Genomic DNA, 23,342 nt, shown 5'->3' on the forward strand with positions numbered 1-23,342 from the left:
TCATTACTCTGTAAGCATTTTGTCTGAGGTTTCAGAGTCAAATAGCTGCAAGAAACCTTTGAAATCACCTAATTCAAACTCTTCTTTTTATAGATGGCAAACTGAAGCTCAGAGAGGAGAGACTAGCTTCTTGTAGTAGTGGTATATGTCATAAAGACATTTAGAAATAATAATAGCTCACATTTATATAGTCCCTTGAGTTTTACAAAGTGCTTTAGAAATATTATCTCATTTGATCCACTTAAGAACCATGGGAAGTAGGTGACATTATTATCCTAATTTTACAGATGAGGAAACTTGAAGCAAACATAGGTTAAGTGACCTTACCAGGGCCATATAGTTAATGAATATCTGAGGATGAATTTCAGTTTTCCTTATTCCAGGCTTATCCTTCTATCCATTGTGCTACATAGACACTCCTAGCAGTAGAGACAGAATTAGAACCCATTTTAGTCCCCCTCCCCTACTTACCAAATGTGATGACAATGCAGAGTATACAGATATGTGACCAAAACATATGAATATACATGTACATACAGTATAGTTGAAAACTGGCAAGATTTTTTATCTATGTCATCCCTCTTGTCTGAAGATACAAGTCATGGTGCAAAAAACAAAAGGGAGTCAAAGAAACTGGATTCAGAGTTTGACTTTATGATTTAATTCTCTGGCCCTTCTTTTCTTCATCTATGTGATGAGCAAATGGCTCTAAATATCCTCTCAGCTACCTTCCCTCTCTAAGACCATGATTGTAGCAGCATCTGAACTACATTTATCCATTTATGAAAATGCTTTGTAAACTCATGATGGCTGAGGGCTATGTGAATTATTATTTGTGAAGCACTATGATATATTCCATATTATTTACTCCTACACAAGCAAACACATTTATTTCTTTAGATCGCACACAATGGATAGTGTTGGACTTAGAGTTAGTAAGAACTGGGTTCACATCTTCCTTCTGAAACTAACTTGTGACCACACTAGTTATTACTTAAATTATCTGAGCTTCAGGTAAATTCTCTAAGACTAAATTATAGATATGCTAGTGATCCATTTGGTGGGGGGTGTTCTCATTTCTAGAAAATCACAGGTCATTGAAATAGTTTCCATCTTTTTTTACTTTTGGCCAGTAATATTTAATATTATTTAAATATTTTTGTTTGTTGTAGTTTCTTCTAAGGATAAGTGGATCAAAACTGGAAGGAATTTTAGAGATAATAGAGTCAAATAATTATAAAGTACAGAAGGATCCCAGAATCAAGTCCAACCCTAAACTCATTTAAAATCTTCTCAATAAGTGGTCATTTAGCTTCTGCTTAAAGACCTCCAATGAGAAACCACCTAAGGCAGTCCATTTTACTTTTTGGACAACCCTAATTGTTAGGATACTTTTCTGCACATGGAGCCAATTAGTGACTCCCTGCAACTTCAACTCATTGGTTCTAGCTCTACGTTCTGATGTCAAGCAGAAACTCTCTTATTTCCAGGTGGGAACACTGAGGCCCAGTCCGGTGAACTGTCTTGTAAATCAAGTCATACAGCTATTTTTTGGCAAGTCTGGAACTAGAACTAAGGTTTCCTAATTCCCAGTCTTTTCAAGGCACCACAGCTGCTTACTTCCCAAGTATCTACTTCAATGGAGAAGAAAGCACTGTGGAACCAATAAAACTCTAAATAAATGTATGTTATTGTCACCCAAGGTCATCCAGGTCGTTAGTGGAGCAGGAATTGAACTCAGCTCTTCAAATCCCCAGATGGAGAGTTCTCTGTGTATGATGCCTGATTTGACATTTCCTTCAGGCCACTGAAATTTCTCCACCTCAAAAAAAAAAAAAGTAAAACAAATAAGAAAACAAAACAAAAAAACCAGTCTCAGTAACCAAGTAGTGTCTCTTCTGACTAGTTTTCCGTCTCCCTCTGTGCATATGAGTGTGTGAACGGAGAGAGGGAGACACAAGCTCAGCCTTTGAATTAGCCAACCGGGTGACCAGGCACTACCCGCCCCTTTGCCCCCCTCCCACCTCCCTCCCCCTTTTCATTCCTCTCTTGCTCCCTCCCTCCCTCCCTCCTCCTCCCCCTCCCCCCTCTGGCTCTCGCACTCAGGAAGCTGCTGGCTGCTGGCCTTCACAACTAACTCTCTCTCTCTCTCTCTCTCTCTCTCTCTCTCTCTCTCTCTCTCACTCACTTTCTCCCTCCCTCTTCTCGGTCCTAGTGATCCCCAAGTCCTTGTAGCCTTGAAAGAACCGACACGCAGTAGAAAGCTCCGCTGTCGCTGCTGCAAGCTCCCCCCCCCCCCGCCCCATTCCCCAACTCCTCCCCATCCCTCCTAGCCAAGGAACCTCGCACCCCTTCCCCCTGCTACAAACCAACCCCTTCCCCCCACCCCCCGCAACCATTGGGCATCACCCGCCAGCCTACAGCCTCATCACCAACCAGACCCTAGCTAACTTTCCCTCGGTGGACAGGGATGAACAGAGCAGGCCAGTCACAGAGAAATGGAAACTTGGAAACTCAACTTTAGTGTATATTTTTAAATTTAGGGTTTTTTTTGGGGGGGTGAGTGGGGGAGAGAATGAGCTGATGCCCTGGGGGCACCTCTGTCTCTTACACGTGCACATGCTGCGAAGCCAACACGCCCCCCAGCACCAAGCACCTCGGCTGGGTTTTGCTGCCCCATTCCTCAACTTGGATGGAAGTTTGCATTTCCAAAGGCCAAACCCTTCAAGCGTGCTGAAGTGCTGGGAACCAAAGTTGCTGTCTTAGACTCAGCCCCTTGCGAGCAGGGCTGTCATTCTCGCTGGTGGAGAGGCAAGAGAGAGGCAGCCTGGGGAAAGGAAAAATGCACGTTGAGCTTTGTTGTGGAAATCCTGGTTACCTGGTAAGTGGATGCCATAGGAACTTCGCTAGCAGCAAGAAAGTGAGTTGGGGGGAGGGGGAATCTTAAAGCTTCTCTGGACCTGTATTAGAAATAGTTTCTCCCGGGAACCCTGTGCCTACGCGCTGTTTTAAGTGTTGGGTCCCTCGCCCCTATTTCTCGATGAGCTCGGCTTTTAAAAATTAGTATTCTTTTTAATGCTGGGGTGGGGGTGAATACACTTTTCTTGTCAGTTGTGTAAGAGAACCCAAAGGGTTAGGGTCAGGGCGGGACAGAGTCCTCCTGGATTGCGGTAAGGAACTGGAAAGAAAGCAGAGGCTTTAAAGCATACTCCGTAAAGGGGAGGATTCGTTTTTGCCCAAAGGACCAGTAGGTCTGTTACTTAAGAGATCAATTCAAGTTAAGGGACGCTAAGACATAGTGTATGCCATCCCAAAAGTTTGTGTAGAAGGGAAAGTTTGGGGAATTGATTGGGTGCCATAAATTCTTCAGACGTTGTCTGTCTATCTATCTATCTATCTATCTATCTATCTATCATCTATCTGCCTATCAATAATCTTTAATCATTTATATTGTCTCCTAGTTCCACTGTATACGTGTATAATAGTAGCAGATATGTAGTATTTTATATATACACATTGTAGTAGCAAATAGATCCATTGGGGTGCTTTTTAAAAAAGAAACCCACGTGTTTATTGATATACACGAAAACAGTGTTGGTCTTCTAAGTGTATTTCAGAGCGAATATACTCCCATCTAAAGGGCTGCCCTGTGTAGCTGTCTACACACACACCTGTATCCAGTATCCTTGCGTGTTGCCAGCACACAGACATAGTCAGAGGCAAACACCCGGTTGCATGTGTCACCGAACGTTTACGTTTTGATCGTGCATAGCAAAATGTCAGGACTGTTTTGAAAATGTCTCATTCTCACTCTAAAAGGACTTTGTACCGCTCCAGTCTCTATAAATTACCCTTGTGTGTTTTTGAAGGAAGTCTGTCCAAGCTGCTCTCCGGAAAGCATGAGTCTGCAGTTCGAGTTGTTGCGTACGCAAGCACACACACACACGCACACATACGAACATGCACACTCAGGATCCTGTTCTTCCCCACCCCCATCCCCCAGCACTGCGGTGATGTAGACTTTCAAATTACTCACTTTAGCTGACAAATCGGTTAGGGAATGAAGAAACAACAGTTCTGTCTGGAAACTTTGGGGACGCGCATCTCCTTGGTTTTGAACTATTTGTCATCACGAAGATGATTAAATTAGGTACCTGGAGGGAGAAACTTTGGGAAAGTTCATTTCCGGTTTTATTATCTTCAGGGCGCTGGGGGATTGGGGTGGTGGTAGTGTAGTTGCCTGTATGGAAGCAAAAGTGGACTGCTTGTAGCCACGAAATTAATGAAATCTCTCCCCCTACCCCCCTCCTTAACTGTGCCTCAGGACAGGGGTCGCTGTTCAGTTTGCCCCAGTCTGGGGGTGATGTGGCGTGAGGCATTTGGAAAGGGGGAGGAGAACGGGCCCGTACTTTATTTGTTGGTCTGGTCCGGGTAGCCATTCATGAATGTGACTTTATTAAAGAGTGAACCCGGAGCTCTCCCGGCAAAGGGCTTATTCAGGACGGAGTTGCACAACAGGAAGCCTGGGCGCTTTTTGTTTTGCTTTGTTGTTCTTTCTGATAGGATGGATTAGTTTGGTTGTTGTGACAAAGAACTAGGAAGGGAATCGTGATCCCTCCTCCCCCCAATCTTATCCACCTTCTTCTCAGGCTTGCATTGCACTTTAACTCCCTTACCCGCACCCCAGCCTGAGCTTCCCCAGGTAGCCAAGGTGAAGAGGAGCACATGTGGAGAGGGTACATTTGCCCAGCCCCAAGCATACTGAGTTTCGGGGCTACCCTTGGTCTGTCTGGAAATGAGGGAATAAGAGGCAAATTGTCTTAAAGGCCCATTCTCCTTTCTCCTCTTCAGCTCTTTCCTCCTTTCAAGTTCCTGGGATAGGCAAGAATTGAGAGAACAGGTTGGATTCAATCCCGGGAGACCTGGCATCCTCCACTGGGATCCTCTCTTTTCTGCCCCATGCTAAGGGGGCACTGACTTTGCTCATCTCCCCTTCTCCTTTTGGGCACCCTGTTTGTTCCCCATCCATCGTCTTTTCCGGCAGGCTCCAATCCTGGAGTTGCAGGACAGTTTCTCTGACCATTCCTGCTTTGCTGGTTGAGGGTTTGCTTTGGCATTCTTCAATCTTCCCATCTTCTCCTTTTCCTTTTATCATAGACCCTTCCTTTTTCTTTGAAGCTCTGATTTTTTGTTTGTTTGTTTGTTTGTTTGTTTTTGTTTCTTCCAAGGTCGAAGAGAGATTCTCTTCTCTTTTCAGGTTGGGAGAGGGGCCTGGGTGCCTGTTAGAGGAGGGAAGTTCTTGGGCTCCCTCCAGCGGTGAAATTACTTCTAGTTTGTGGGGCTGGAAAAATTAGATAATTTTAGTTCTTGAGAACAGAAAGAGTATTTTTGCATAATCTAGTCCATTCTTCTTGTCTCATGGATGGGGAAACTGAGGCCTAGGGAGTTAAGATAATTTCCCCAGGGGTACTTGGTAAATGGCCAACTTAGAATTTGAACTTGGCTGACCTCTTTTCTCCTTAAACTCTACTGATGTTCTTATCCCTTATCCTAACCCCCATTTTTTTACAGGCAAGAAAAGGGGCTAAGGAGGTTATGTGACTTGTTTAATTATAAGAGGGTGGGTGTCTAGAGGGTGCAGAAGTTCTTAGTCAACAATTTTATTCACTTGATAGAAATGTATTAAACCCCTTCCCCTATACAAAGCACTATCTTAGAGAGACTCTTTAGTAGATATGAAGATGAGAGATGTGCAATAGAGAGAAAAGACTAGTTTCCAATTTCCTCTTAGATTTACTGTATGTTTGACCTTTCTCTGTACTTCAGTTTATGTGTTAAATGAGGGGGCTGGACTTGATAACTTCTAAAGTTGCTTTCATCTCTTTGTCAACCGTCCTGTGACTGACCTAGGACCTGCCCACCCATCTCTGCCCTCACGAAACACCACTTTCCTTCTTTCTATCACCCTCAAAACTGAAGAACAGGTTTTTCCACCTCCATCCTACAAAAGTCTCACTTCTCAACCATTTTTAGGAATTTCTGGTCTTATTTCTGGCTCCTCCACAACCCTACATTAGTAATGATTTTTACTCCAGGAGTCATGGGAATCTCTCCTTTGATTCCTTCCTCTCCCACCCCCTAAGCCTCTCCAAATACACTTGCCCTTTTCCTCAGAATACTGATAGTTTGGGTCAAAGATACATCTTTAGTTAAATCTTCCTGCTCTTTCCTCTCATTTTTTCTTTTCCTGACTTGTCTAGGTTCTGACTCTATGGACTTCTTTCTCTATTACATGTCCTCTTCCTGGCCCTTTGAAGTTGCCTTTTATCTGATGTCTCTGGCCCACTAGCACCGAAACCGAAACCCCTTGAGGACAGGCTTTGCCTTTTTCGGGGGGGGGGGGGGGGGGGGAGGGGAATTCTATCCTGCCACACAGTAAATTCTGAACTTTGTATGAGAAGGCTATGTGTGGCTATTAATTGTCATTGAGGGTCATTCATGGAAAGTTTGTAGACCCTTGGGAGAAGGACAAAAGTGCACTAAAGAATACTGAAATCAATGAGGAAATGATAGGTCTCTATAGAAAAAGTGTAAATGAAGGTTTGATATTAGATGCTATTTGTAAATAAAGAAATAATATCTTAGTAAATAAATCAAATAAATACTATAAATTGGTAATATTTCACAAAATAATCTTTGAAAAATGTTTTGTAAATCTTACAGCACTATTAAAATGATAATTATTGATATTATTGGTAGCCTTGAGAATATTTCACAATAGTTTTAAAAATCACTTTTCAAGAGCACTGATTTTCATGTGATCTTATAGATTCATGATGAAGCTCTAGACTTATACTACCAAAGTAGAAAGTTCCTCTTGGAAACGAGGGAGACATTTAGGGTTACTTTATAGTCTCTATCATTTCTATTCCCCCAAGAGTCCTGGAGAACAAGGAATATTTGGTTTTTTCTTTGAATTCCTAACATCTACCATAGTTCCTTATATACTGTAGGTACTTAGATTAATTCTTAATTAATTCTTGAATTGCATTGTGGCCATTCTAAACATGTTCTTGATTTGTAATGTTAGTTTCTTATCTCAGTCTGACTTGGCAGAAACAGAAATTATGAGATGAAAATAGAAAAATCAAACTATTGTTAAATTAATTATTTTCCCTCCTTGACTTGCTTCTGGCTATTTAGGGGAAACATACTCTCCCTACATCTGTTCTGGTAGAATTTTAGGAGACTATATACAAAGGATATAGATGATTTTCAGATTTGGAATACATCAAGTTCCTGGGGTATATTTGTTGGAAAGAGATAAATTGATTATGAGAAATAGGAAAAAACAATTTTTGGATTGGTGGAATCCATAAGGCCACTGGCAGGATGGATTCCCTCTAGACCAAAAGGGGATGGAAGGGCAGGAGACAGATCACATGGACAAATATCCAGCTGTTTTCTATCACTGATGTTCCTTCACCAGCCTCAGATTAGAGTTCAGGTATATTGATCCTTTTTTCTTTGTTTTACTGTTGTTGATAGTATGGTATATTGGAAAGAACACTTTTGGAGTTAGAGGTGCCAGGTTTGAATTAATTTACTATTTACTGTCAATGTCTCTCTACTAGGTCTCAGATTTCTCACCAGTAAAATGTGGGATTTGACTATTATCTCACTTCTTTTGTAGTTCTAAACCCTATCAACTGAATTAAGGAAACCTTTTATTTTCTTTCTTTGCTCTCTTTTTGGAGTTTTTCCTTCACATCCTGTCAGTCTGGTTTCTATTCCTTCCATCAATTTAGATCACAACCCTTCATTTTTTGGGTCATCATGACCCCCATACATGACCTGATGGCCAGCCTCCTGGTGGGCTCCTCTGAACTGAGCTAGACTGATTCTTGGTCACTACTCTTAGTCACTGGGACAATTCTCTCCAGCTCCTTCCTCTGCTTACATCCAATTTCCCAAACTAGGCTTATCTTTTTCCTCAGAGTACTGGCAGTACAATTCTATCTTGGTAGAAACTACCAGAATTTCTCATTTATTGGCTTAACCTTTACAGGTCTAGGATCATGTCCATGCTTTGTTGCAGCCTCAAAATAAGGCTTTGGTGCAAAAATAACAAGTATCTGTAGCACTTTGATCTCCTTTTTGAACTCTTTATTTTGTAGCCTCTATTATATTTATCTGTATTAATATCAAAGAAAAGGAAAGAATCTTAAAGGCCTTATAGTCCAACACCTTGATGTTAAAGTTAAGGAAAGTGATACTTCCCTGGGGTGTTACGTTACTTGCCCAAGGTCAATAGGTTATAATCATCAAAGGAAAGATTTGAGTCCATGTTCTCTGACTCTAAATCTAAGCTTCTTTCCACTTTGTGATACCTATATAACCTTGGACAGAACTACAGTTCTTCCTATTGTATCAGAGGGTTTCTATTTTGTCTTTAAATCTTCAATACCTCATATGATGCTTTGTGCATAGCATGCATTTTGTAAGCATTTGTACCATTGAATTACTTGAATTATAAAAATCAATATATCAATTATATATGTGAACTCATGTAAAACATATGTCCATTTTAGCCATATTGCAAAATAAAGCACACACACACATACACACACACACAAGAAAAATACAGTCAAAAAAGGATGCTTCAATCTGCACTCGGAGATCAACAGTTCTATCTCTGGAGGTGAACAGTAGTTTTTAGGATAGGTTCATTGGAATTGTTTTAGTCCATTACCTTGATCAAGAGTAGCTAAGTGTTTTTTTTTTCACTATTTAAATTTTTTTTATTTAGGTTCTCATATTACAGGTCAATACAATTTTTAGAAACTGTTTTCCGACATTTTGCAATCTACTTTCTTTCCCTCCTTTTCATACCTTCTTTCTCCTCCTCCAAAGGCAAGGAATATGATATAGGTTACACATATGTTATCATACAATATATATTTCCATGTTCTTCATGTTGCGAAACAAAACATGCTTACACTATTTGCTTACACTAGAGAAAAATTCATGGAGGAAATAAAGTGAAGAATGGTATACTAGAGTCTGCATTCATACTTTGTCACTTCTTTCTATAGATAACGCTAAGTCTTTCACAGTTGATCAGAATTACAATCTTGCTATTATTGTAGTCAATGTTCTCCCAGTTCTGCTCACTTCATTTTGCATATGTTTATGGAAGTCTTCCCAGGTTTATCTGAAACCATCCTGCTCACCACTTCTTATAGCACAATAGTATTCCATCACAATCATATGCCATCCTGTGCTTCATTTGAAACATTTGTATATGTGATGTGTACAGAGACAGAGACATTAACAGTTATACTTATAAAGTTGAAGATGATACAAAGCTAGGCAAGATAGTTCACATGTTGAGTGGTTGGGCGAGAGAATCAAATTGTAGAAGTAAGACAGACTACACTTTTGAGCCAAATCTAACAAGATGAACTTCATTATGGAAAACTGAAAAATTTATGATTAGTTTAAAAAATCAATAAATGCAAGATCAGGGAAGGCTGGCTAAATCGAAGTTTGTTTGAAAAAGACCAGGGGGCTGGACACAAACTCAAAATGAGCCAATATTGTGTGACAGGCAAAAAAGTGAATATAAACTTAAGCTCAAATCAAAGAGGAAAAGTGTTTAGTAGCAGGGCAGGGCTAGTTCCATTCCTCTTTGCCCTGATCAGATCATATATGGAATATAGTTTCCTTTTCTGAAGACCTCATTTTAAAACAGACATCAATAAGCTATAGAGCATCTAAAGGAGGGCAAGCAGAATGATGAAAGAACTTGAGATCATGCCATGGGAAGGTAAGATGAAGCAGGTTAGAAAGAGATAAAAGATTACTCACTTTTTGAAACTTATTTGAAGGATTGTGACAGGAAAGCAAAATAGCATTTATTCTATTTAACTGTAAAAGATTGAACTAGGAGGAAGAGGCTGAAGTAATAGTGAAGTAAACCCACCAACTGTCAAATTGATATTTCTGAAGCACAGATTTGATTCTGCTACTCAGCTGTTCAAGAATCTTCAGAGGCTCCTTATTGCCTCTAGGATAAAATACAAATACCTCTCTTCGGCATTTAAAAACATTTATAATTTATCTCCAGCCTAACTTTTCAGACTGATGACATATTACTTCCCTTCATTTTCAGCCAAATAAGTCTTCTTGATGTTTGTTACACAAAATTTCTGTCTCTTGCAACTTTGCCTTTACACAATTCTCTGTGACTGAAATGTTCTCCCTTCTCATACCTCCAACTCTGTGAACCTTTAACTCCAAATGCTCAGCTCAGAACTCTTGTTTTTATCTTTGTCTCTGTATCCCCAGAACCTAAAACAGTGCCTGGCACAGAGTAGGTGCTTAATAAATGTTAATTGACTTGAACTAATGTAAGGAAAAAATTCCTAACCTTGAAGGAGTTTCTGACCAAAAAAGGTCCATTCCAAACTGGAATGAGCTGCCTAAGGAGGTAGTGAGCTCCTCTAAATAAAGGTCCTCAAGCAAAGGTTAAAGGACCATTTGTTGGAATGTTTTGGATGGAATCTTGTTTGGGTAAAGGTTAATTTTAATGGCCTCGGAAGTTCCTTCCATTTGTCATATTTTGTGATTATATGAGATGAAACACATAAAAATGGAATAGATTTAAGAACTGAGAAAGTAGTGTGAAAAGTACAAATATAATAATAAAAAAGTATTTAGTCAATGCAAAGCATGTGTAGAATATGTGAAAGCGCTATTTTAGGTATTGGTCTTATAAAGAGTAATTATAATTAGCTTTCAAGGTTAAACTCACATTCTACTTTTTCTATCAATATTCTCTATATAAGTTCACAAATTAATGAATAAATAATTGATTGCATGAATTGAATTCAATGTACTCTTTAATTAATAATTGAATGAATGAATGAGTTCTGAATAAGCTCTATCTCTTCCCCATGACCATTATCTCTATTGGTTCTTGCATTAATATTTCAAAGATTTGCCTTTTTGTGTGTGAGTTAAACTAATTTCACTTATGCAGATCACAATGCTTGGTGATTTAGAAAGTAGGCTTAAAGAGATATTATGACTCAAGAATTTAACACCCTGTAAACTAGCTCATGTAGACAGTGGACCTTTGGAAACTGATTTATATGTTTAACAGAAACAAACAAATTGACCATCTTTGGGTCCATTACTGAACCCTTTCCAGGTTGTTGAGAAGAGGAAAGAGGAATGGAATTAGCATTTGTCTATCACTTACTATGTGCCAGGCACTGTGCTAAGTACTTTACACAAACATGATATCTTTGATTTGGTAGTGACATAACTTGTATACTCATACTGTGTATGGTCTTTGAAAACCCAGGTCCCCCAACAGTCTGATGAAGAGACTTTGGTGGTTACTCAACTGATCTTGGAGATCATTTACCAACCTAAGAAAGAGCTGTTATTTATTTGTTTTCAATTGTGACTGACTCTTTCTGACCCCATTTGGAGCTTTCCTGGTAAAGATACTGGAGATATGGTTTGCCATTTCCTTCTCCAGCTCATTTACCGATGGGGAAATTGTGGCAAACAGGGTTAAATGACTTGCTTACAGTCACACAGCTAGCAAATGTCTAAGGCCAGATTTGAACTTTGAATTATGAGTTTTCCTGACTTCTAGTCTGGCATTCTATTCAGTGAGCCTTCTAGCTGCTCCATGCACAGTTGAGTGCAAATCTGCTTGATTTAAATGACCTATGTTGGATTCTTCTGGTAGTTTTTTAGGTGGATGGTCTTCATTTGTACAGCAAGATCAAACTATAATAGAATAATCAAGAGTTCTAAGTAGTGTTATTTCTGTGAAAATTTCCATTTTGAGGAAAAAGAATAGATTTGAAAAGTATGTGTAATTGGAGATATTCATTAAGTAATAAAACAGATTCACAAATACTTAATCCATTTTAATATTTTATAAAAACAGCCCTTGGAAATACCATATAGCAATATACATTGTAATAAAAGTGCAATATGTGTGGAGGAGTGGGGAAGGAGGGACAAAAGATCATAGGAATTTAGTGATGGAAAGAACCTTAAAACTCATTTATTCCCATACTTCTTTTTACAGATGAGGAAGGTGAGGTCCAGAGATTTTTATGTTTCTCTTTGGGAGCCAAACTAGATGATTTGTATGCATAATGTCTGTCATGGAGACATTTTAGTTTGATTGATTTGTAAAAGAAGAACTGTATGATGTCATTCTTCTTGGTTAGTCTTCAGGAATTCATAGTGGTAATGATAATAATAGCTAACATTTATATAGCACTTTGAGGTTTGTACTTTAAAAATATTTCGCTTTATTCTTATAGCCACCTTGGAAGGTATTATTATTATTTCCAGTTTACCATTGAAGAAACTGAGGCAGACAGAGGTTAAGTGATTTGCCTAGCCGGAGTCACACAGCTAATAAAAGTCTGAGGTTAGGTTTGAACTTAGGACTTCCTGACCACAGGTCCAGTCACTAGGTCCAATTCATATTGCAGTATTGTCCATGGGCAGGTAGAATCAGAGTATATGTAGAATAAGACTAAGCCATGCTCATTAAAGAACTTTATGAATTTTTTGAATATATCATTATTCCTGAGGTGTAAAAGTGGCATTTCTCTGTTATTTTAGGCATGTTAAATACTGCACACCACAACCAGAGGCCACAGATATGCAGGAATTCTTGTTATTCCTACGTGTGAAGGAATGGATTAATGTTTTCCCAACCCTTCTCAGCATGACCAATAGATTCCAACTCTGTCTGTGACTTGACTGAGAGTAGATGAGTCACCTAGAAATTTTTTTGAATAAATATGTCATGTTGGTTAGGGATATACTCATTGTTATGGAGTTTCATACCTCTGCAGGCATGTCAGCAAACAAAAACACTCTTTCTTGCTCACAGGCTCCAGGTTTGGAGAAGTCATTTGAGAAATGGGCAAATTGCTCACTTTAAAGCAATTCTTACACATCAGGATATAAATATTCATTTGCACTTAACACCAAACTGGAAAGTTTAAGCTATGAGAGCAACACTTTAGCATATTTATGTTTAAGAACTTGATAAGTGGTTTGAATTTTTAAAAAAAATTTTCCTGAAGTAGATCCACTTTTACTCCTTTTTTAAAGTTGCTACAATCTGTAGTCTTGCCAGCTGCCATTCATGTGAGTTGATGCAATGATTTAAATGAGACAAGTGGACAAAAATGTCCTTTTCATTTCATTGGCTGTATTTTATTACCTGTGTACCTCCTGGGGTAAGAATAGTTGAGTAAAAAAAAATTCAAGCAAAGAACCCCACAACCATCACCACCAAAAAAATCCCCTTAAAAGGAAATTATAGGAGGTCATTTTGAATATTTTTATAAAGACAAATTATTTTTACAGTTCTTTTCCAAAGAAGACTGTGTCTTAAACAAGCTATTGACATGCAGAGTTGTTCACTCTTTGCCATTCAGGTAATGAAGGCAGCAGTGACATCATTGGGAATGTGTCCATTTTTCCATTTCAAATTCCCTTTTTCAAACTCTAATGGGTAGCTCATATTAAAAGCACTCTGTGAAAGACTTCAATTTTAAGACAGCTAAATGTATTAGCCTCTTTTTCACTCTAAGCTTGGTATCTTGCATGATTATTAATTCATATTATGCATTACTGAATACTGAAGTCTTTGGGGAATCGAGGTAAGAGAAAAGTTTTTAAAGCTACTGTTTTTCTTTGTGACATCTTCCTACAATGGAATATCTTCTGATCAATTTTTGGTGCTATAGTTGAGAGTATGTACTCTGATACTGAGTCCAAAATGGATATGGTGGTCTTGGTCAATCTTTGAGAAAATGGATGATTTCTTATCTCATTGGATAGAGCCTATTGACAGGGATAATGAGGGGAAATTAGCAAGAGGATTCATATGCACAGGAAATTTGAGGATATTTAGATAATTTTATATAGAGTGAGGCAAAAAGGGCTTCCCCTCTATACCTCTTGTGTTTTTTGTCTGTAACATCAGGTGCTAAAAAAAAAAATCAGGTCATTCTCTTGTAGGTGCCTTCCAGGAACTGGGCAAGGAGGGTTATATTTGGGAATGTCATCTAGTAATGCTAAATTACAGTATACACAACACTACTTTTTAAAAATTGATTTTGCAAACATTGCATACACTTGATCCTTGCAACTCTAGGAGGCAGGTATTTTTATCTACATTTGAGAGATAAAGAACCTGAGGCTCACAGAGGACCTACTTCACCTAGTATGTGGTAAACTTTGGATAAGAACACATGCCTTCTAACCCCTTCTTCCAGACTTATTTCCACTGCATCCCGATGTCTCTCACTACATTAAGCCATCTCTGCATCCTGAAGCATGCTTTTCACCCTAAATCATTCAATCACTGAGTATTATTAATCAAAGCACATTTACTGTGTACCTACTTTGTCCAAGACCTGGTAGAGAATGAATTTGGTGGCAAGACTGGTATCATTTAGTTACTTTTTTTAGAATTTAAAAACAGAAAATGACTATTTAAGACTAGACAGTTCTTTCATCAAGCAGAAAGTGGAAGGCTAAATTTGCATTGAGAATCTCTCTCTGTCTAGGTATATACCAAGGAATGACCACAGAGCAGAGGTCACTCTTAGAAGAATCTGAACATATAATGCAACAAACAAAATAAACATTCTTGAAAGTGGTGCCAGGGTTCAAGAAGTAAAACCTGCTTTCTAGTTATGTTGCAGTGATTTTAAAAAAAATTATTTTAATCATGAACTATATTTATGATTTCTAAGTCCCTATTCCTGGTGAATCATTGGGGTTATATCACCAGGCACTGATAAGACAATGAGTAAAAGGAAATTAAAATGATGTGCTATATAATTGTCACTAAGGGGACAACACTAAGGGGAGTTACAATTACTCCATGCTGAAACGTAATGAATGTTATATGAATGTACTGAAGTGGGCAAAATGAATTAATGGAGAGTTTTAATTCTTCAATACCACCAAAACCCGATATTTTCCAGGTTTCAGATATTTTTATTTTACCTGTAGTTGCTTGGTATCGAATGATACTTTATAGATACTAACTTGAGGCCCCAAAAGGTAATGTCTCATTTTGGAGACATTTATTTTTCTAAGTATTAATTGGAATTTTCCAGCCAGAAGCATTAATTCCTCAAATGTATTGGTAATTTAATAATTTTTTCATGGTTTTCTATATTTTTCTTTTTTTTTTTTTTTAAGAAAAAGGAGTTGGCTAACAACATTTTTTGTCCTTTTCCCTCTCACTTTAAAAGAAATTTAAAAAAGAAGCTCCTTAGATAAAAAAAAAGATACTAAACATTTATGGAGAGAATATGTAGAAATGCCTTTCTTTAAAATCTCCAGGAAAAAAAAAAGCATGTATTAAAGAATCACACAATTCAGGAAATACCAAAATTCAGAAGTAAGCATTAGAGGAAGAATTAGCAAGAGAAGAGCCTTTAGAAATGTTTCTTTAATGATTTCAGGATTTCAGTGTAAATAGGCACTCCCAGGTAACTCCCAATTTAGAACTTGGTTCTAGGTTTTCTTCCTGATTTTCCCCCCCTTTCAATGTAAAAAAGGTTCAAAATGGAAGGAATATTTTTTTTTCTGGTGGGGTTGAGATTTTTTCTCCCTCCCTAAACTGTGTGCTGGGGATTTGATTGCATAAATCAAAGTTCCTAACTGGTAGGCTTTCATAGAATCTTTGTGATATCTTTTTTGACTTGCCACTGAAAGAAGTTAGAAAATGAGAGGGGAAGAACTGTTAGCAGTTTGTTGTTCTCAGTGGAAATGCATACTTTGAAAAGGAAGTCTCTTTTAGTTTCATTGTTAGGGAGAACAGGATCTCCTTGAGTAAAATCTGTACAACACATTCTTTTAGGGTTCGGGGCTCACTGGGAAGAACACTGGATTTTGGAATAGAAGAATGTGGGTTCTGAATCCTGCCTTTGCCTGTTACTAGTCTCAGTTTTCTTTTCTGTAAATTCAGCAGATTTGAACTTGTAGATTTCTAATATTCTAATTCTAATTCTCATATTCTTTTCAACTCTAAAGCTGTGAGTCAGCAGTCCTTTGAATGGGATTTTGGGAAAGCTGGGGATATTTCAGTATCACTAGAATCTCTAAGCATTGGAGCATTGGAGTGTGCAAATACATAAAATATCTTGTTGAACAAAAACCTGAAGGATTAGCACTAGTAAATTAAACTTTGTAAAAATGGACTTTATAATATATAGACCTGTAATATTATCTAGTATTCATTTAGAGAAAGAGCATGATGCCTGACCAATACATCTCCCCTGTAATAACCTCCTGTTTCCACATGTTTGCACTTTCCTCTTGTTAAAATTACAGACAAGAATAGTTTTGATTTATTGGTGACATCTAATATAGCTGTGTTTATATTGTTGCCAATAAAATGATTTACATGATTGGTTTTTGTTTATACAATCTTTTCTGGGGAGTCAGTCACCTGTGTTAGGACAAGGTACATTCTGCTTTATTAAAATGAACCCTTGGGATCTAAGAACATTCAGCTCTATCTGTCCTTGATTGAATTGCAAAATATGGTTCACCCTGCAGCCGGGCATGAGAATAAATTATATTGCCCATTAATAGGCTTTCTCATTTATATTCTCTTGGCTATAAAATATTTAACAATGAAAACAATTAGGAAAAGACATCAGTTACATTAGTAACCAAGGTAGAAACATTCTGATTTTGAAAAGGTCATTTTCATGTAATTTTGAAATTACTAACTATAAAGGAAGCTATATATCTCTGGATATGTATACATAAATATACGTGTATACAAATAAGAGTCAGTACAGAATTCAGGTTTGCCTTTTAGGTACTTTCCTCTCTGGCAAAGAGGTAAAATCATTCTCCTTTCTGACCTTTATATTAACGCTGAGTTATCTGTGCACAGTAATAGCTACTTTGCAAAGGCTTTACAGCAAGAGGAATGGAAAATGCAACAAAGACTAAATGTAGCCTAAGGAAATTAAATGATGTATGAAAATTAATAATTAACTGGCTCATCAAATGAATGATGACTCTAAATGAGCCTATTAATGTTATTTGCCAAGAAACAGCTTTTGACTTCAGGTAGACATGATAGGACCTAGGCTTTTTGGAATGGTTTCTTGTTCCTGACTTGGTTAGCATTGTTCTTCATTTTTCACTTGCTTCCATAAAACAGCATGGAATTGACAGGGTCAGACACAGAACTGGGAGTCAGAACTTCTGAGTCCTAATCCTATTTCCCCCTGGAAATGCCTGAAGTTGATCCAGTTTCTCCATACCCCTAATTTCCTACTGTGCTATTGGGATTTTGTAGGAGAGAGCACTGGTCTTGGAGGCAGAGGTTTGGGATTTAAATCTGGGCTCAAATCTTAGAGCAAATGACTACTTATCCTCCTCTGGGTCTTAGTTTCCTCATAGTTTGTAAAATGAAATGATCTTTATGTAACCTAAAGATAGAAATCTTAAAAAAAAAAAGCTATGTTATAAGTGCTGGAAAAGAAGGAAATACTATTAAAGTATTTCCAGTGGGTCAGTCAGTATGCATTTATTAAACTCTTTTTATGAGTCAGGCACTGTGCTAAGCATTGGGAATACAAAAAGAGCCTAAAGTCAGTCCTTGTTTAAAGGAGTTTGAAATCTAATGGGGGAAGAAAATATTTTAGCCCACATGATGTTTAAACTACTTCTCATGTTGTTTGGGACTTTGAAAAGGACAATGTCACCATGTGAAATAATAACGTATTGAAAAAAAAGTATCCCAAATATGAGTGACCAAAATCTACACTCATGTCACATACTCATCTCCCCTTTCTTTCTACCCTGCTTCCCCCAATCTTCTGCATGTTTGCTGAAAGCACTTCCTCAAAACTCCATAAGGAAGAAGAGCTAAGAAAAAATTTCAACATATGGAAAACTTGCATTTTAAAGTGTTTAATCCTTTAATTTCCCAGTTATGTTTTAAAATATACCATTAGGAGAGAAGTTGTAGGGGTAGCTAGGTGTCTCAGTGGATAGAGTGCCAAGCCTGGAATCTGGAGGACCTGGATTCAAATTTGGCTTCAGATATATCCTAGCTGTAGGACACTGGGTTCAATTGCCTAGCCCTTGCCCTTCTATCTTAGAATTGTTATTAAGAAAAAAAGTAAGGGTTTTAAAAAAAGAGATGGATTATAATATTGATTGGTTGTGGCTTATCAAGGTAAGAGTTGACACATCCAACTCAAAGAGTCTTTTTTCTGATTCTCTGGTTGGTGTCAGGGACTTAGGACCACACCAAAGGAGGGCCATGATGGGAGTTCTATCATCTTATTCCATATACCTCCCTCCTTGATTTACATATTTCTTAGTCTAAAAGATTATTATTAATTTTAAGAATGTTGCAGCTCTAAAGAACCTCTGGACTGTTATTCTAGTCATGCTCCTTTTATAGATAGAAAAATCTCAGAGAAATGAAGGGTCCCAGGTTATATAGCTCTCTTGTTGCAGAGTTGGGATTCACCTCCACTGTCATGACTATTTCCTCTACTGGGTATTTCCACTACTGGGTTTGTTTTCATGAGTTAAATACTATTGATTATGTTGAATTTAATGAATATTTATTAATTGCCTCTTGTGTAAAATACATTAATACTAGACACTGAGAACACCAAGAGAGATAAATAGCCAGCATTTATATAGAGTGCTCTAGAAGTTAACTCATTTAATCCTCACAACAACCCTGTGAAGTAGATGCTAGTATTATCCCATTTTCTAGCCAGGAAAACCAAGACAGAAATGAAGTGACCTGTTCAAGATACTGCAGCTTGTGTTTGAGGCAGTAATTGAACTTAAGTTCTACATACATGCTATATTTATATGTATATATATAGTATAAACTATATATGCATGCTATATATATGCTATGTGTCCACACACATGCTATTATACCTATACATGCTATATATATATACACATCATATATAAACATTATATCTCTCTCTATACATTATGTATAGTTATATATACCGCACCACCTATTTGCCTCTCAGAGAACATAGAAATGAGTGAGAAGCAAAAGAACGTAAATATAACCTTTTGCCAAGAACCAGAACACCGAGTTTATACCAGTCAGGTTTGATCTTGGGGGTATTCCACAAACCATTCTCTTTGACCCATCCAGGATTTCTCTTGGGTATACTAGAACATCACAGATCTAAGACTTTGTAGGAAAAGTTAAAAGCTCACATGGGAATCAATACTCAGGGCTGTTACAGTGATGAGAAGATTGTCTCTATCATGAATCTTACATTCCCTAAGGAATATAAGTTCTTGAGTCAGTGTTTTAGTCCCTCCCTCAAAATAAGGGAAAGGCAGTAACTGGGGGGGAAATGGTTGAGTACCAACTCTTTCTTCCTTCATAATACCACTCTCTTCCCTTTTCCCTTCATCTCATTATTGGATCATGGCAAAAGCCTGCTGGTGGGTCTGTTTTCCTTGAATCTTCTCCCTCAAATCCATCCTCCATTGAGCCACCAATGTGATTTCCCAAAAGTGCAGATATGATCATGTCACACACTTACCCCTCATCGCAGATCGATAAACAGCAGTGGTTCCCTAAGGTTTCCAGGATCAAATATAAATTCCCATTTAGTGTTCAAAGCCTGTCAACATCTTAGCCCCCCTCTCCAGTTTTCTTAAACCTCATTCCATGCCACATATTCTTCAATCTAATGACACGGGTCTCCTTGCTGTTCCATGAATAAGACATTCCATCTTTAGGCTCCCAGAATTTTTTCTGGCTCTCTTTGATGCATGGGATTCTCTCTTTTTCTCTGCCTACTGGCTTCCCTGGCTTCCTTTTTAATTCCCAACTAAAATATTGCCTTCAACATTTAATTCTAGTTCCTTCTCTCTGTTATTTCCTATTCATCCTGTTGGGGCACATGGAGTATATAGTGAGGAATAGCACCTTTTCAGGGCTACCCATCCACCTTTGATATCTACCTTTTACCCAACTCCAACCTGTGGCTTCAAGAAGCTGTAGCATGTGCAGTGGCCACATCCTGGCAGCTGGGTTAAACCAGGGTTAGGGTAACTGACAATCTTTAAACCCATTGGTGAGTTAAGGGATGTTTACCCTAAGTATGTGAAGACTCCCCTTCCTCCCCCACATTGGAACAGGTGAAGGAGAACAATTTGTTCCAAATGCCATGAAAAGTAGCTGAAATGGCACTGTGAATTTATTGGTCCTCTTCTAAAAGAAGGAGGAACATCCAATGAGCTTGTGCTGTATTTATTTGTTTTCTTATTGTCTCCCATCAAATGGAGAGTTCTTTAAGGGCAACAAATATCACCTCTTAGTATCCCCATGATTTAGTATAACAACCTGCACCTTGAGACATTTGCCAAAGAGACAGCAGTGACTTCTTTTATGGGTGGCTGTGAGGCTTTTTACCCTGTATAGGGAGACGTATTTAATACTAGGACAAAGTCTTTGTTCTTTAATATTGTCAACCTGATTAGGAGGTGTTCATATTGATGAGACTTTTTCTTTTGGCTATACCCTCTGCATAAATAATTGTGATATAAGGCAGAGTAGAATCAGATCCCAGGAAACTTATTGTTGAGAAAACTTTATCATCCTGCAGGATCCCATCAGCCTTTATATGCCACCTCATTACCACCGTCTGGCTTTCTGATTGGAAAGTTGAGCCATGAAGTCCCAAATTGCCATTAAAGGAGAAAGTTCAGCTTTATACATTTTCTCACCTTGTCTGCATGATAGAACTTCTCTGATTTTTCTACTATGTCTCCACATTGAATGCCTTTCCCTTTCTTTTCTGTCTTTTGTGTGTTATTTTCCTCCATTGGACTATAAGGCCCTTGAAGGCAGGGACTGTGTTTCTCTTTTATTTTCTTCTTTTTTTTTTAAATTTGTATTCTCATCACTTAGCCCAATGTCTGGCACAAAGCAGGTGCTTAGTAAACGTTTATGGTCTAGTCGAGTTTCATAGGATGTAGGGTACATGCTATGATAAATTTAAGGAAAAGGAGATCACTTTTGGGAGTGAGAGGCAAGGATTGGGTATAAGAGGTCAAGAAAATGTCATGAATAGGGACAACTAGGTGGCTCAGTAGACTGATAGCCAGGCTCAGAGATGGGAGGTCCTGGGTTCAAGTATGGCCTCAGACACTTTCTAGCTGTGTGATCCTGGACAAGTCACTTAACCTCCATTTCCTAGCCCTTACTAATCTTCTGCCTTGGGGCCAGTACACAGTATTGATTCAAAGACAGAAGGTAAGGGTTAAAAATTTTTCTTAAAAAGAAAAAGAAAATACCATAAAGGAGATGGCACCTTGGTCCTTGAAGGAAGGGACAAACTTCAAGAACCGGATATTTTAGAAATCCATTTCAGGCATAGAGATGGTTCAGGGTGGAGATGAGAGAAGACAAGAATACTTATTATGGGCCAAGCATTTAATTCAGTTATATTGAGACTACAAAGATAAAAGTTAAATAGTGCTTGTCCTCAAGGACCTAACATTCTATTAACAGGTACAACATATACATATAGGTATTTGCAAAATATGTACAAGGTAATTTTTTCATTAGAAAAATATACAACTGGTGTGGTACAGTTAGGAAAAAACTTTTTGAAGAGGATATTTATTTGAGTTAGGTCTTGGGAACCTCGAGATTTTAGGACAAGCGGAATGTGTTGGGGAAGAAGAATGAGTCCAGTTTGTTTGGAACTTTGTGTGAGTAGTATGAAATAAGTTTTAAAAAGTAGGTTAGAATCATACTGAAGAAGGCTTTAAATGCCAGTGAAAAGTTTGATTACTCTTTGGTTGGAAATGGGAAATCCATTGAATTTCTTGAGAAAGGTACATACTATCCAACTCAATTAGTCAATGAGTTCTTAAGAAGAAAGGTGCCCATACAATCATACCACTTTAAAGCTGCCATGTTAATTTAGAATTTACTGAAATGATTTTTTTTTTTGTTCTGGAGGTCTGACACTGAAAAATATATTCAGTGATAGTTATTTTGGAAAAACTGGAATATGGATATATTTAAATATATTTTCTTTTATCTCAAAAGCTTGTCTTTTTGGATGAGTTTAAGTGAAGAAACTACCACTAGATTCATCACTTTTCCTCATGTTGATAATAGTTTTTCTTGCTGGCTATGTTATTTAGATATCATATTTTAATTATAATCTTTTAAAACTTTTTTACTTTCACCCTGAAGGTATTTAAAATGAAGGGCACTGTTTGTAAAAACAAAACAAAATGAAAACAAAATAAATATCTTGTCAAAGGCAGGAAGGTTCAAGGGTCCAATACCCAATTAAGCTCTCATTCCTTTCTGTAACCTCTCCAGCCTAATGAACCATCTTAAAGGTAAGATAAGTAAGTATGTTTTTGTTCAGATTTTTGATGGGAATTCCTGATTGCATGTGTTCTTGTTGCCAAAAATGACTCCCTTGTTTTAAAAACCTGGAAATGGATACAGTCTAAAAATTTACAGACACTTGTCACTTGGACCATAGACTCAGTGACTCATGTTTCCAGTCCTGTTGGACAATTCCCCAGTTTAAATAAATTGCCAGTAAATCATATTTCTTTTGATTTTTTCTGTTACTGAGTAAGTGCTTTCCTTTGTAGAGTTCAAAGGGCTCTGCAAACATTATTTAATTAACATCTGAGAAATGGCAAATATTATCTGGTGAAACACCAGGAAACAAAATGATTTGCCATAATCACTCAGTGAATCAATAGACTAACTGGGAATAGAATCTAGTTTTCTTAAACTCGAATAGTAGGAAGATTGCATTGATATCTTTCCAGGGCAAAGATGGGGCAATAAGCCTGAATTGTTGTTTCTTTCCCATTTTTGTTCTTCTAGCAGGCTTCAATCAAGATGCAAGTGGTTTGAATTTACTTTTTATACTACATTTTAAAAAACATACTTTTAAATAGTCAATTATGCAGTCCTAGAGATAAACTGTTAGAAAATATTCTCCTAGGAATGGAGCAAGCAAAAGGAGGAAAGGAGCAGAAAGAAACTACATAATTTATGTGGCTAAGATGCCCACAGGGTAGTAGATTTGGACCTACAAGGGACCTTAGAGGATTCAAACCTAAGTTCTGTGATTCTGAAACTTTCCATTTTAACACACCAATCAGCTGAACAGTCAACAGTGGCATAACAGGATAGGATTTGGCTAATAGGAATTAACAGTATTATGAAAGAGCTTTGGTCAGGACAACATAAAATGTAA

The 23,342-nt window shown here is 37.8% G+C and overlaps 1 protein-coding gene across 1 annotated transcript in view; it reads left to right on the forward strand.

The window, feature by feature from the left end:
- Positions 1-2,098: 2,098 nt before the first annotated feature.
- Positions 2,099-23,342, forward strand: part of GLIS3 (GLIS family zinc finger 3) — a 601,540-nt gene continuing 580,296 nt past the window's right edge. The window contains exon 1 of the mRNA XM_056805458.1: positions 2,099-2,881. The gene's annotated coding sequence lies outside the window, so the exon portion shown is untranslated. The remainder of the gene's footprint in view (positions 2,882-23,342) is intronic.

This window comes from Monodelphis domestica, chromosome 7 (assembly GCF_027887165.1).
Source record: "Monodelphis domestica isolate mMonDom1 chromosome 7, mMonDom1.pri, whole genome shotgun sequence".
Lineage (NCBI taxonomy): Eukaryota > Metazoa > Chordata > Mammalia > Didelphimorphia > Didelphidae > Monodelphis > Monodelphis domestica.